General features: G+C 30.8%; 1 protein-coding gene across 4 annotated transcripts in view; it reads left to right on the forward strand.

Annotated features, from left to right (window-relative positions):
• The window catches only part of LOC108690571 (GRAM domain-containing protein 1B), a 33,192-nt gene that overhangs the window by 9,906 nt on the left and 11,649 nt on the right, over positions 1–11,637 (forward strand). The gene's annotated exons all lie outside the window — the stretch shown is intronic.

An 11,637-nucleotide genomic window follows, 5' to 3' on the forward strand; every position in this document is an offset into this window, starting at 1 on the left:
TGTTTATTATCGGTAAATTAAAGTTTTTCTTTAAATGATTATTAACATGTTTATTTACTAAATTTTAATCTCAATTTTAATTTATAGAGATTAATCTTAGGCTTATAGTCTTTTTCCTTTTCGCTTTTTAATTTTATTGAGCCTTATTATTATTTTATTAAAAATTATAATAAAAAATGATTTAAATTGTATTTAATAAATTGATAAAAGAAAATCAGAGTCAACGATATAGTCAACTGATAAAAGGTGTGGTCGAGTTGCCACTACGAATGCTTCGAAGCATTTTTTGATTAGTCAATTAGTAAAATTCTTTCTTCCGATTGGTTAATCAAGTCGGGTTTCAGATGCATGTGCGTCCAATATAGCTTTAGTAACGTATCGGTCACTAATAAATAAGAGATCATTAATCGCTTAGGAAAATATTGAAAATTTTAATATATTTTACATATTTTATATAGATATATAGAAATATATTTTATATATTTATATATATGTATACGTATATAAATATAATGGGAAGGAATAGCGATAGCGATAGGAATAACATGATTTCAACCTATCAGAAATCAGATGCACTGAAATATACAATGATAGGTTGAAATCGTGTTATTTCTATAACACTATATTCGTGTTATTGCTATTCCTTCGCATTGTGTTTAAGGCTTAACTTAATTCCTACGTGAAGACGATTTTGTCTGCATGATTGCTGAGGTTGTGCTTCAAATTTACTGTCAGCACTGAAAATGCTACAGTGTCAAAATTCGGAGCTCCATGCAGTGTTAGAATATTTGCTATCATTAAATGTTTTTTAGTTACACAAATAATTGTAGCTGCAGAATTGATTCAAGAGGACAATAATTTTAATATCAGTGAAACAAATATCGATAGTTACGTGTATAATCTAGATATAATCAATTAGCTTAACGATTGATCAACAATTATATATTTCTGAGAATAAAATATTGAATCCAATAATGTGCGTATTGATGACATATAATATTAATAATTTTGCACCAATCTTAGACGCAAAATTAGCTTAATAATATTAAACATTAGTTTATCCTCGCTTGTGAGGGCCACCGGAAAAAGGGAAGATCGGAACAAATTTCGCTAGAAATATTGCAATTCGCTGTTCCCACATGTCTCTTAAACTATTCTACATATATATAGGAATCAAATCAGAAAACAAACTTAATTATTTCCAACACTCTCCCTTAATTCGTATCAAGTTTGCTAACAAACTTTTCTTTTAAGTACAAAAACTTAGTAGTTCTCAATGGCTTAGTAAGCAAATCAGCAGTAACATTTCAGCAGTCGGATTTTATTAAAATATTTTATCTCTTACAAGTTTATCTCTTACAAGTTCATGTATGTATCGAAATTTAATATCTATATGCTTGCTTCTTTTATTTGCCATTTTTCTATGCCATTTTTAATTAAAACACTCTGATTATCCATATTTAAAGTAATTTCACAATATTTACATTTAACAATTTTTCCAATAGTGATTTCAAACAGACAGCTCTTTGCAACATTCAGCTGCTGCAATATACTCTGCTTCTGTTGTAGATTGAGTGATATCAGGTTGTTTCCTGGAACACCAGCTTAGTCTACCTGCGTAGAAAATTATATATCCAGTAGTACTTTTTCTTGTTTCCTGATCTCCAGCAAAATCAGCATCGATGTATGTTTCCAATAGTCTAATATTTCCATCTTTTTTTCCTTGATCTATATTCTCAGCAAGATATTTCAAAACGTGTTTGAATTCAGTGATATTTTCTTGCATAGGATCTTCAATGAATCTATTTACATAATTCACCGCAAAAGCTATATCTGGCCTTGTATTTATAGAAGCATAAAGCAAATTATATAAAGATTATGCATTTCTCCGTGTTGAGATCCATTCTCGATGTCCACTTCATCAGAACAAGGAACAGCCATTGAGTAGCTGTTCCTGCGAGCCATTTTTATATTACGTTACTTGTTGGAGTGGTGAGGGAAAGAAGAGAATTGGGTGAGAAGAGGGGTGGGGGAAATTGGTCGTTCCTCAAAAACGTGTTTAATATCCTGCCAATCTGATCTGCTGTTTCTTTGACATATGGGAAAAATGGATATAGAAACCGTTGTCTTGAGACAATTAAAACAAACAATTAATAAACGTGCAAATGGTCTCTGACACACAACCAGACAAAAGGATTCTTTCTTCCATATGTCAAAGGAACAACAGATGGAATTGGCAGGATATTAAACAAACACAATATCCGAACTTTAAATCACCCAAAAAGATAGAATAAATCTTAAGAAATCCTAAAGATTAAAGACCTCCACTCAGTTCCGCAGGAGTATACAAAATACCTTGTTCCTGCGGGCAAGTGTACATTGGAGAAACTGAGAAAATGGTCAACCTATGGATAAAAAAACACCAACGTAATGTCAGACTAAAACACGCAGTCAGTATTATCACAACATCGAAACAGAATATCAAATACTGTTTGACAAAACGATAGTCAACATGACCACAATAGTCAACATTACATCATATTCTCTATATTTTCCAAGAAAATATAGAGAAGTCATAGAGATACAAAAACATCCTAAGAATCTAACTAGAGATAATGACTACAACATAATGAAAAGAACATAAATAAAATATGGAAAAACATTCTTTATTATAGTCTTTATATAGAAAGCAAACTACACTGCAAATTTGTTCTTTGTAAGAGTATGAATTAAATTAAGACATGAATTAAATTAACTTGCTTACTTGGAAGTATGGGAACTTTGATAGTCTTGACTTTTTCCATGCCACTTTGTGGTAAAATATATTTTCTTTGGGACAGAAAACAACAATTGTCATTGTTGGTTACTTCAAATCCGAGATAAATATTCGTATCTCTTGTAATTTTAATTTAAAATTCTTTGCTTAATTGTCTTAGAATCTTATTCCTTTATCAATATCGCTATCTATTAACAGACCATCCTCAACAACATAAATGCCCAAAAATATGTCACTATCAATTCTTTTGAACAAGCAAGTTCTCAGTTTGTTCTGAGTCAAGAATTTTAAAACCTGCTTTTTTAAAAAATTCAGTGAATCTAATATTTCATTTAAAAGGAGCCTGTTTTAAACCATACAATGTTTTTTCCAATTTTAGTCTTTCTCCAATCTTCCTTTCATAGTTACATCTTTCCGGTAGATATCTTATATCTATCCGGTAGATGTAAATATCTTCGTTCAATTCGCTACATAAAAAGACTGGTTTTATGTCAAAAGATATGATTTCAAAATTCTTGACTGTAGCAATAGCGAAAACAGAGCTCCTCAGAGCTACGACTGATTATGGGACTGTATGTTTCCTGATAATCAATATAGGGAAGAATGATCTAAATCAGATCTATTTGCAATTTTTGCTCTCTACAAGGTAGAACGTAGATAAAGTTCGATCATTAAAAAAATGCCATTGGAAAGATCATTTAATTCCTTTCATTTTTATTTTAGATATTTTGACATATCTCTCACCTGTGTTGAACTATAATGGAAAAGATAAAAACGATTTTTCGGGTACGATTTGGAACTATTGGTTCCAAACTATTGGTTCAAATCGGACCTTCCTATTTTTATGGACTTTTAGATAGAAATTTACAAGATTTTAATTTATTTTTGTTAGTATTAAGCAAAAACGAGCAACTTGATAGTTAAACATAAAAATTTTATTCAGAAAAAAATTACTGACAGTTTATATTATTAGAATTGAAATCAATAAAAAATTCAATTAATTTGAGTCTGATGATTCATGATATTTTATTGCTTTAATATTCCTTAGACCAGATCGATCATCACTACGATCAAGTTGTGGCGAATCTTCTTTCTTTCATGAATTAGCTAACTTACTTAACTTTTTAGTGTTTCTTGGTCTCGTTTTTTTTTTTTTTTTTTTTGGTTGAGGCATTGTTTTACTGCTTCCTTTACAGCAATAGTTTCAATCGCAGCATCATCAGTTAAAATAATTGCTTTTCGTCCCCAACTAATATTTTTACGTGGAGGCGCTTTTGGAAGTAAACAAATGGATTACAGTATTTCATTCAAATTCACTTTTATCTCACTATATTCGATTGGCCGATCAATTACTGAACTGGACAGGAAATCAATTTCTTGGAAAACGTCAGGATCCAATGGATAAATGCCTGTTGTTATCTACTGTACTGTAGGTCCGATTTGGACACGGATCCTTTTGAACTTTTAGAACAAATTTTACAATAAATCGCAAAAATGATCACAAAACATTTCATATTTTTGAATTCTACATTCTTTAATTATTATATATATTATCTTAAATCAATTATCTTTCAAATTTTTAACGTTTTTTAAATTTTAAAGATTTTCTTTTTTAAAAAAATTTTTTGCACGATAGCTGAAAATACATATTTGCTTCTATTCTAGAACGTTAATGCTGAACGTTATGACAAAGAACTGTCAAACTGCTGTCGCATGTTTGGTGTCTCATAAGAACTTTACATTATAAATAGCACGCAAATCTGCTTAACCATATTCGTTTAAATTAAAAAGGTTCTATTTGGAACACGGTCCGATTTAGAACATTCTCTCCTAATATTTTTGCTCACAGCCTTTTACTATCTGGCATCAATCTGGCCTTATATTTACCATCCTGTTTTATTCTAAAAATCCACTTGCAGTGCAACGATTTTTTTCTGTTTTAATTTCAACTGAATTTTCATCCAATACTTCCCAAACTTTGTTTTTTTTTTAATGATTCTTTTTCCTCTTCTATTACTTCAGACATTTCTTTTTATATGAACCTATCACAACTTCTTTATTTATCGTTAGATAGATATAGTTCTTCAATTTTCCGGTTACTTATTCTATTTGATTTTCTTATTTCTGTTACTTGACTGTCTTCTGTTTCTTGTTCTACAATATTCTTCTACAATATTATTTTCTAAATCGTGTCTAATTTCCATTCCATCATCAGCATCTCTGAAAGAATCATCTGAATCATTACTTAGACTATTTTTCATCATCTTCATTAATTTCCTCTTCTAAATCTTCATCGTTTTATCTAATAAATCCAATAATTTTTTATCTAATAAATCCAATAATTTTTTATCTAATAAATCCAATAATTTTTTACTCTTTCTCTTGATTTATCTGTCAACAAAAATTTTATGTCTCTTGTTAGTACTATTTTTCTTTTTATTTTATCTCACAATCTATTTAGAGCATAATCAATAAAATAACTGATATTCAGTACTTCTTTTATCCAGCCTTTTTTAGGATCTAAGACTTAAGCGGTTGAAATTTGTAGATCAGTCAAATTTAGTTTCCTCTCTTCTCACATTTCGTATGATATTACTCTAAGTTTCTGTGGGAGATCTGTTAAACAAATAAGTTGCTGTATAAAGGGCTTCTCCCCACTTTATTTAAGTTAGCATCAAATAACAAAACTCTGACCTTTTCCATCAATATTCTATTGAATCTCTCAGCTCTTCTGTTTAATTGCGAAATGTGAAACAGTAGCATCAAGCTTTATATCTTTTCCTTTAGCATTCATTTACACTTCTGTTAATAAATTCTGTTCCATCGCATCTTATTTTCGCTACTTTGAGATTCCACTTTGCTTTCATCTTAACGTAGTCTCTTCTCAGCAGCTTCTTGTTTGCTTTGCAGCAAATACACCATCGCAAAATCATCCATTAAAGTATAAAATAGTAATAAAATATTTCTTATCGTCCCAGATATTCGGACTTATGAGATCATACAAATCTGTATGAATGATTTACAGAGGTCTTTTCGCTCTTACTCTCTCATTTTTAAATTTAGTTTTTGAATGTTTTGCCAACTTTGCAAACTTTTCTAGTTCTATTTAATTCAGCTAATGAAAAGTCCAATCCTTGACTTATCTTGTTTAGATCTTTAAAACTATCGTATCTTATGTGCCCATCTTCCTATGCTACAATTCCAATTTGTCAATAGTATTATCCGTTAAATGATCTCTTCGCTTTCAACATTTTTCATCCTTGAACTTGAAATAAATCATTTTTTAGTTTATTGCCTTTTAACATAATTTTATTTTAGCTAATTATTATTTCGTCTTTTTCAAAAAGTACTTTACTATTGCTACTTGTAATAACACTTACAGATAGCAAGTTCTTACTCAATTCCGGAATGTATACTACTTTCAATTTACATCTCTCGAATTCTACAGATCCTGTTTCTTCTGCTATCATCAATTCATTAAGCTTAGCTATTCCAATTTTTGAATTTATCTTCTTGAAATTATCTTTTCTGTTTGTAATATTGGTTGTTATTCCTGAATCTCCTCATTTGTATTTGTTATTAAAAATGACACCTTATCTTCGACTTCAATTTTTTTAGCTGTTTTGTCTTTCCTAAAATAGTAATCTTTGTCAGTGTTTTTTTTGCAAATATTGCAACCTTCCGTGTTTCTTGTCTGAGTCCTTTTCCTTTGCGAAACGTCTTTTCCATGTGTTCTAGCTTATTACAACGAAAACACCTAATCTGTTTTCCAATTACGTTATTTTTAGCGGTAATTATACATATTAATGAGTCACGCCGATGACCTTGACCTTGACATATATTGTCAAGGTCATGATTCTAAGTACTTTGTCTTAGCAACTAGGTGGCGGTCTCTTATAGTTTCTAAGATATTTAGACTCAAAGGTCTAATTTATGTGATATCTTTTCGTTAGAGAATAAATTACAACACTAGAAGAATAAATATGTATTCATATAACTATTATTTTATTTCAGCATCTCTACTTTCCACGCGAAGCGACTCTCATCCCCCTCTCTCTCTACAAAGGGGCGCAGGACTTTCACCTCCCTTTCCCCCCCCCCTCCTGCAAAGATGCCGGACTTCCATAATTGTACTGTTTACTTTCATAATTGTACAACATATGTCAAAGTCGCGGTCGTCGACACGGCATCTCCTATGGTGCACGACTATCAAATATATTTTAAAGCAGGGAATTCTCGTGTTATATAATTGAACTTTTTTTGTTAATAACTTTTTAACGAATGACGACCACCACCTAAAACCTGTCGGAGGTCACTCAGGGTCATGACCTTGACAACATATGTCAAGGTCATCAGCGCGATATCCGTTAATGTATATAATTTCCTTTTTAACTCTACAATCTTTCAAGAAATGATCTACTTTATTGCATTTGAAGTATTCCTTATCTGCTACCTTAAACGCAGTTGCCTTTTCTTCAGATTGCCTTGCTTTCATTCTTATCTTTTCCGCAATCAGCGGTCAAGTTTTCTAAAGTTTGATTTACAGACTCAGAAGATTCCCAGGCACTTACAAAGTGACTATTCTTCTGGCAATGTTGCTAACATCTTTGAATGATGCTATTATCCAAAACTTTTAAGGTATTCAGTCTGTTTGACAAGTTCTTTAATTTGCTGATATATGTTATATCAATACTTTCGTCAAAAGAGCTGTAAAAATTCTGCAACAAATTACATTTCTATTGTTCGTTATCACACAATATGACTTTAATTTTCGTCTAATCTCGAAAATAGTACTATAGTTTAGAAGATGCAAAAGTGGCCTTTTGTCTACAATTGTTACAATTAACTTTTGTGCAATAGCGTCATTCTTTTTCCATTTTTCTGTTTATTCCTCAACTAGCTTATTTGTAATTACTATCTTGTATAAATTATATACTCGAAAAACTATTTCAATTTGGAACTTTCAGATAGGATAATCCTTTTCATAAAAGTTAATTTTTTTACATTTGATGCATCTTTATACATTCGACATTTTAATATTGAACAAGGGACAATCAAAAAAAAATTTAAAGACTTAAACTTGCTCTACTATTTTGACTTTATATATTAGTTTTTACTTCCGCGTTTATTGCTCTATTTTCAATACTTTTAATATCAGTTTTATTTTCGTATTTATTTTTAATATTTATTTTAATTTTACTTTCACATTTATCTATTTTTAACAATAGTATAATACCTTTCTTGATATTGAACTTTAGCAACAAATTCACATCTCTTAAATACTAATCTTACAATATTGCTCTTTTTTCCGGTATGCACAATATTAAAATCACTTTTACTTACAAATTTTTACAATCAATATTTTATCACTGATTTCAGCTTCAAATATATTTTTTACTTTATGTAATTTTATAATTTCTTTTGTATTTATTACAATCTTTATTTTATCAATTATTATAAACTGCATGGTCTGAGCCTATAACCTGTCAAAATTTGGAGCTTCGTGTTCCTATGTAATATGTTAGAGTTAGAATATTTGCTATCATTGAATGTTTCTAGCTACACTAATAATTGTAGCTACAGAATTGATTTGAGAGAACAATAATTTTAATTGTGAAACAAACACGATAGCCATGTGTACAATCTAGATATAATTAATTAAGCTTAATGATTGATCAACAATTATATGTTTTTGAGAATAAAATATTGAATCCAATAATGTGCATATTGATGATATATAATATTAATAGTTTTGCACCTTAGACGCAAGATCGCAAACTTAGCTTAACTTAGCTTAATAATAATATTAAACATTAGTCTGTCCTCGCCTGTGAGCTCACCGGCCACCGGAAAATGGGAAGATCGGACAAATTCCGCTAGAAATATCGCAATTCGCTGTTCGCGCATGTCTATTAAACTATTCTGTATACTACAAGAATCAAATCAGAAAATAAACTTGAAATTAATTATTTCCAATTTACGTCGCGTGCATTATAAATTTTCAGTATAGGCACTCAATTTTGGAACGTAGCTTGAGTCTTGTTTTAGACCCTTTGGAAGCTAAAACTTTGAATTAAAACAGAATGCATAACCTGAAAAGAATTCAATTTTTTTTTCGTATGCCTTCTTATGTCCTTATATCCTGTTTTGCAACCGAGCATTACACAATGGCAATTGTTCTCCTCCTTGTTGTCTTTAAAAGTTATATATACTTTAAACATTCAGATTCATGATTTCTTCGGAAATCGAAGATAAAAATGTTTCAGGAAGAAAGATCTTTCTTTCTTGTTTCTTTCTTCTTATCATAGCTAATTTAACTACGCACTCACTACGCGCAAGATTACAAAGTAACAACAAGTGCTGCGAGATGTCGAGAATCGAAACGCAAAATCGCTTTTATTACGTAAGTGGAGTCTCCTTAAGTCTTCCTTCCTGGATCCTATATAGACGCTGTTAGGTTTGATAAGAGCAAATCAGAGTCAATACTTATCTCAGCTAAGAGCTTTAGGGCTTTTATAATCCTTGTATAATTTATTATTAATCGTTAAGCGGCCATATTTCACGCTGAATCTGCTCTAATCGTTCCGGAAACAGTCAATGATGATGTATGTTTGATGACATCTCCACTATTCTAAATTCCTGCGCAGTAATTTACTACCGAATGAGTATATCCTTGTATTTATACGATTTTTAGTGATCAGTTTGATACATATAGTATATACCAAGGTTATTATTGATAGATGTTAATAGGGAATGCAGCTTATTCTGATAACCTGTACAATTATTACGCTAAAACTTGATTTTTTATAAACAAATATTCGATATGCTCTTTTAAAAATAATTTCTTACTCTAATATCGTGATATATAGAAGAGACAGAAAATAAACACGTATTAAACAGCTGGTCTCACCTCTGTCTAATATCTAAATCTACTACTGTCTAATGACAGTAATGATCAAACACGCGTACCAGAATATTCTGGTACAGTTTGATATACTTTGGTTACTATATCTGAATCATGTTAGAAATCGCCTGATATCATGGTTGAATCATAATCAAATCGTGCTGATCAAAATAGTTATGTCCAATATTAGTTATGCTAATATTTGAAGTAGAGTTGCCACAGACTTGGAAAACTGGGAAAAGTCAGAGAAAAATGTAAAGTCTGGAATTTCGAAATTTGATAACTATTATCTTAAATGCTTTTATTTCAAATAATTGTTATTTTTATTTTTTTAAATATATCTAACGTTTATAGTTAAATACATTCAAAACTAGCGCACTTTAAACGATTTTAATAAAATAATTAAATTTTATATTTTATTCAGTATTTTTATTTGATCCCTCTTTTTTATTATAACTATATCTTTTTTCAAAACTAATTTATTTTTTGCTGGTTTGAATTGGTACCCAAATTGTACTAAGCTACTAAGCTTTTTTTGTTTTTAATAATATAGACTAGCTTTTTTCCTATAATCCTTGAGTCTAAATATTAAAAATTTACATATTTTAGTCAATAAGTTTTTAGAAAAACATAGTAAAATACATTTTTTTTATCGATTCATTTTTATTTCTCAACATAATCTCCTTTCAGCTCGATATAACAATTCTCCAATTTTTTCAAGCCATCCAAATAAATCCTTCAAAATAAGCCTCTGTTTCAGTGATGAGCTGTTCTCTGGTAATGAATCTTTTTCCTCCGAATCATTTCTTCAGATTTGGAAACAGGAAATATTCGCAGGGGACTAAATCTGGCGAATATGCTGAATGGGGAAGCAAATCGTAGCGGAATTCGTTGAATTTGGCCATCGGTGTCAAACACGTGTGAATTCGTGCATTGATGGATGATGGAAGAGCACTTTTTTCTTCGCCAAATGGGGTTTTTTCTTTAAAATGTTGAAACGGTCCAATAAGGCTGCGGCTTATCGTCATTGATCATTTGCTTCAACGGAAGGTAATCAATATGAATTCTAAAAAACTACGGCCATCATCTTTCCGGCCGACTTTATGGTTTTCGCCTTCTTCGCAACTGGTTCACCCGATGAAGTCCATTATTTTGACTGTTTCTTCATCTCGAGGGTGAAGTAATGGATTCATGTTTCGTCCATAGTAATGAATCGACGCAGAAATTCATCTGGATTACGTTGAAAAACGTAACCAAACGTTCAAACATTGTTTTGAAATCGTCACACGATCGCGCGTATGCTCAGTGAGCAAACGCGGCACCCATCTTGCCGATTTCATACTCAACTGTTCGTGCAAAATTGAAATCATGTGATATGCTTGTGGCCTCAAAAGCTCGCGTATTTTTACTCGTCAATCAGTCAAAACAATATCGTGGATTTTATCGATGATTTCTGGTGTAGTAACCTCAATTGGACGTTCTGAACGAGATACATATAGATGGATGTACGACCACGTTTAAATTCACTCAATTGTATACAGCAAACGCTGGTGCAGATGTGCTATGAACATTATCCAACTCGGCTTTAATTTCTTTCGGCGTTAAATCTTTCATATGTAGATGTTTGATCATTGCACGAAACTCGTTTTTTTCCATTTTGCAAAAAATACAAAGGTTGTTCGCTTTAATCGTCTATAGAAATGAAATCACGCGATGATTCCGCTCAAAATTTGATAGTAATCAGCTGAAAGATGCTACTTGTCAAAAAGTAAGTGACATGGCTGCGAGTGCCCTCTGACAGATTTTCTAAGAACTTATTGACTTGCCTTCGTATATTACTACATGGAAAATTTTCCATTTTCGTCTGGAAAATCTAAAAAAGTTAGGGAATTTTAAAATTTGTTTTTTATAGCAATCCTGTTGAAGGGCATTATACATACAATATATATTATATATA

Source organism: Atta colombica, unplaced genomic scaffold, assembly GCF_001594045.1.
Source record: "Atta colombica isolate Treedump-2 unplaced genomic scaffold, Acol1.0 scaffold33, whole genome shotgun sequence".
Taxonomy (NCBI): Eukaryota; Metazoa; Arthropoda; class Insecta; order Hymenoptera; family Formicidae; genus Atta; species Atta colombica.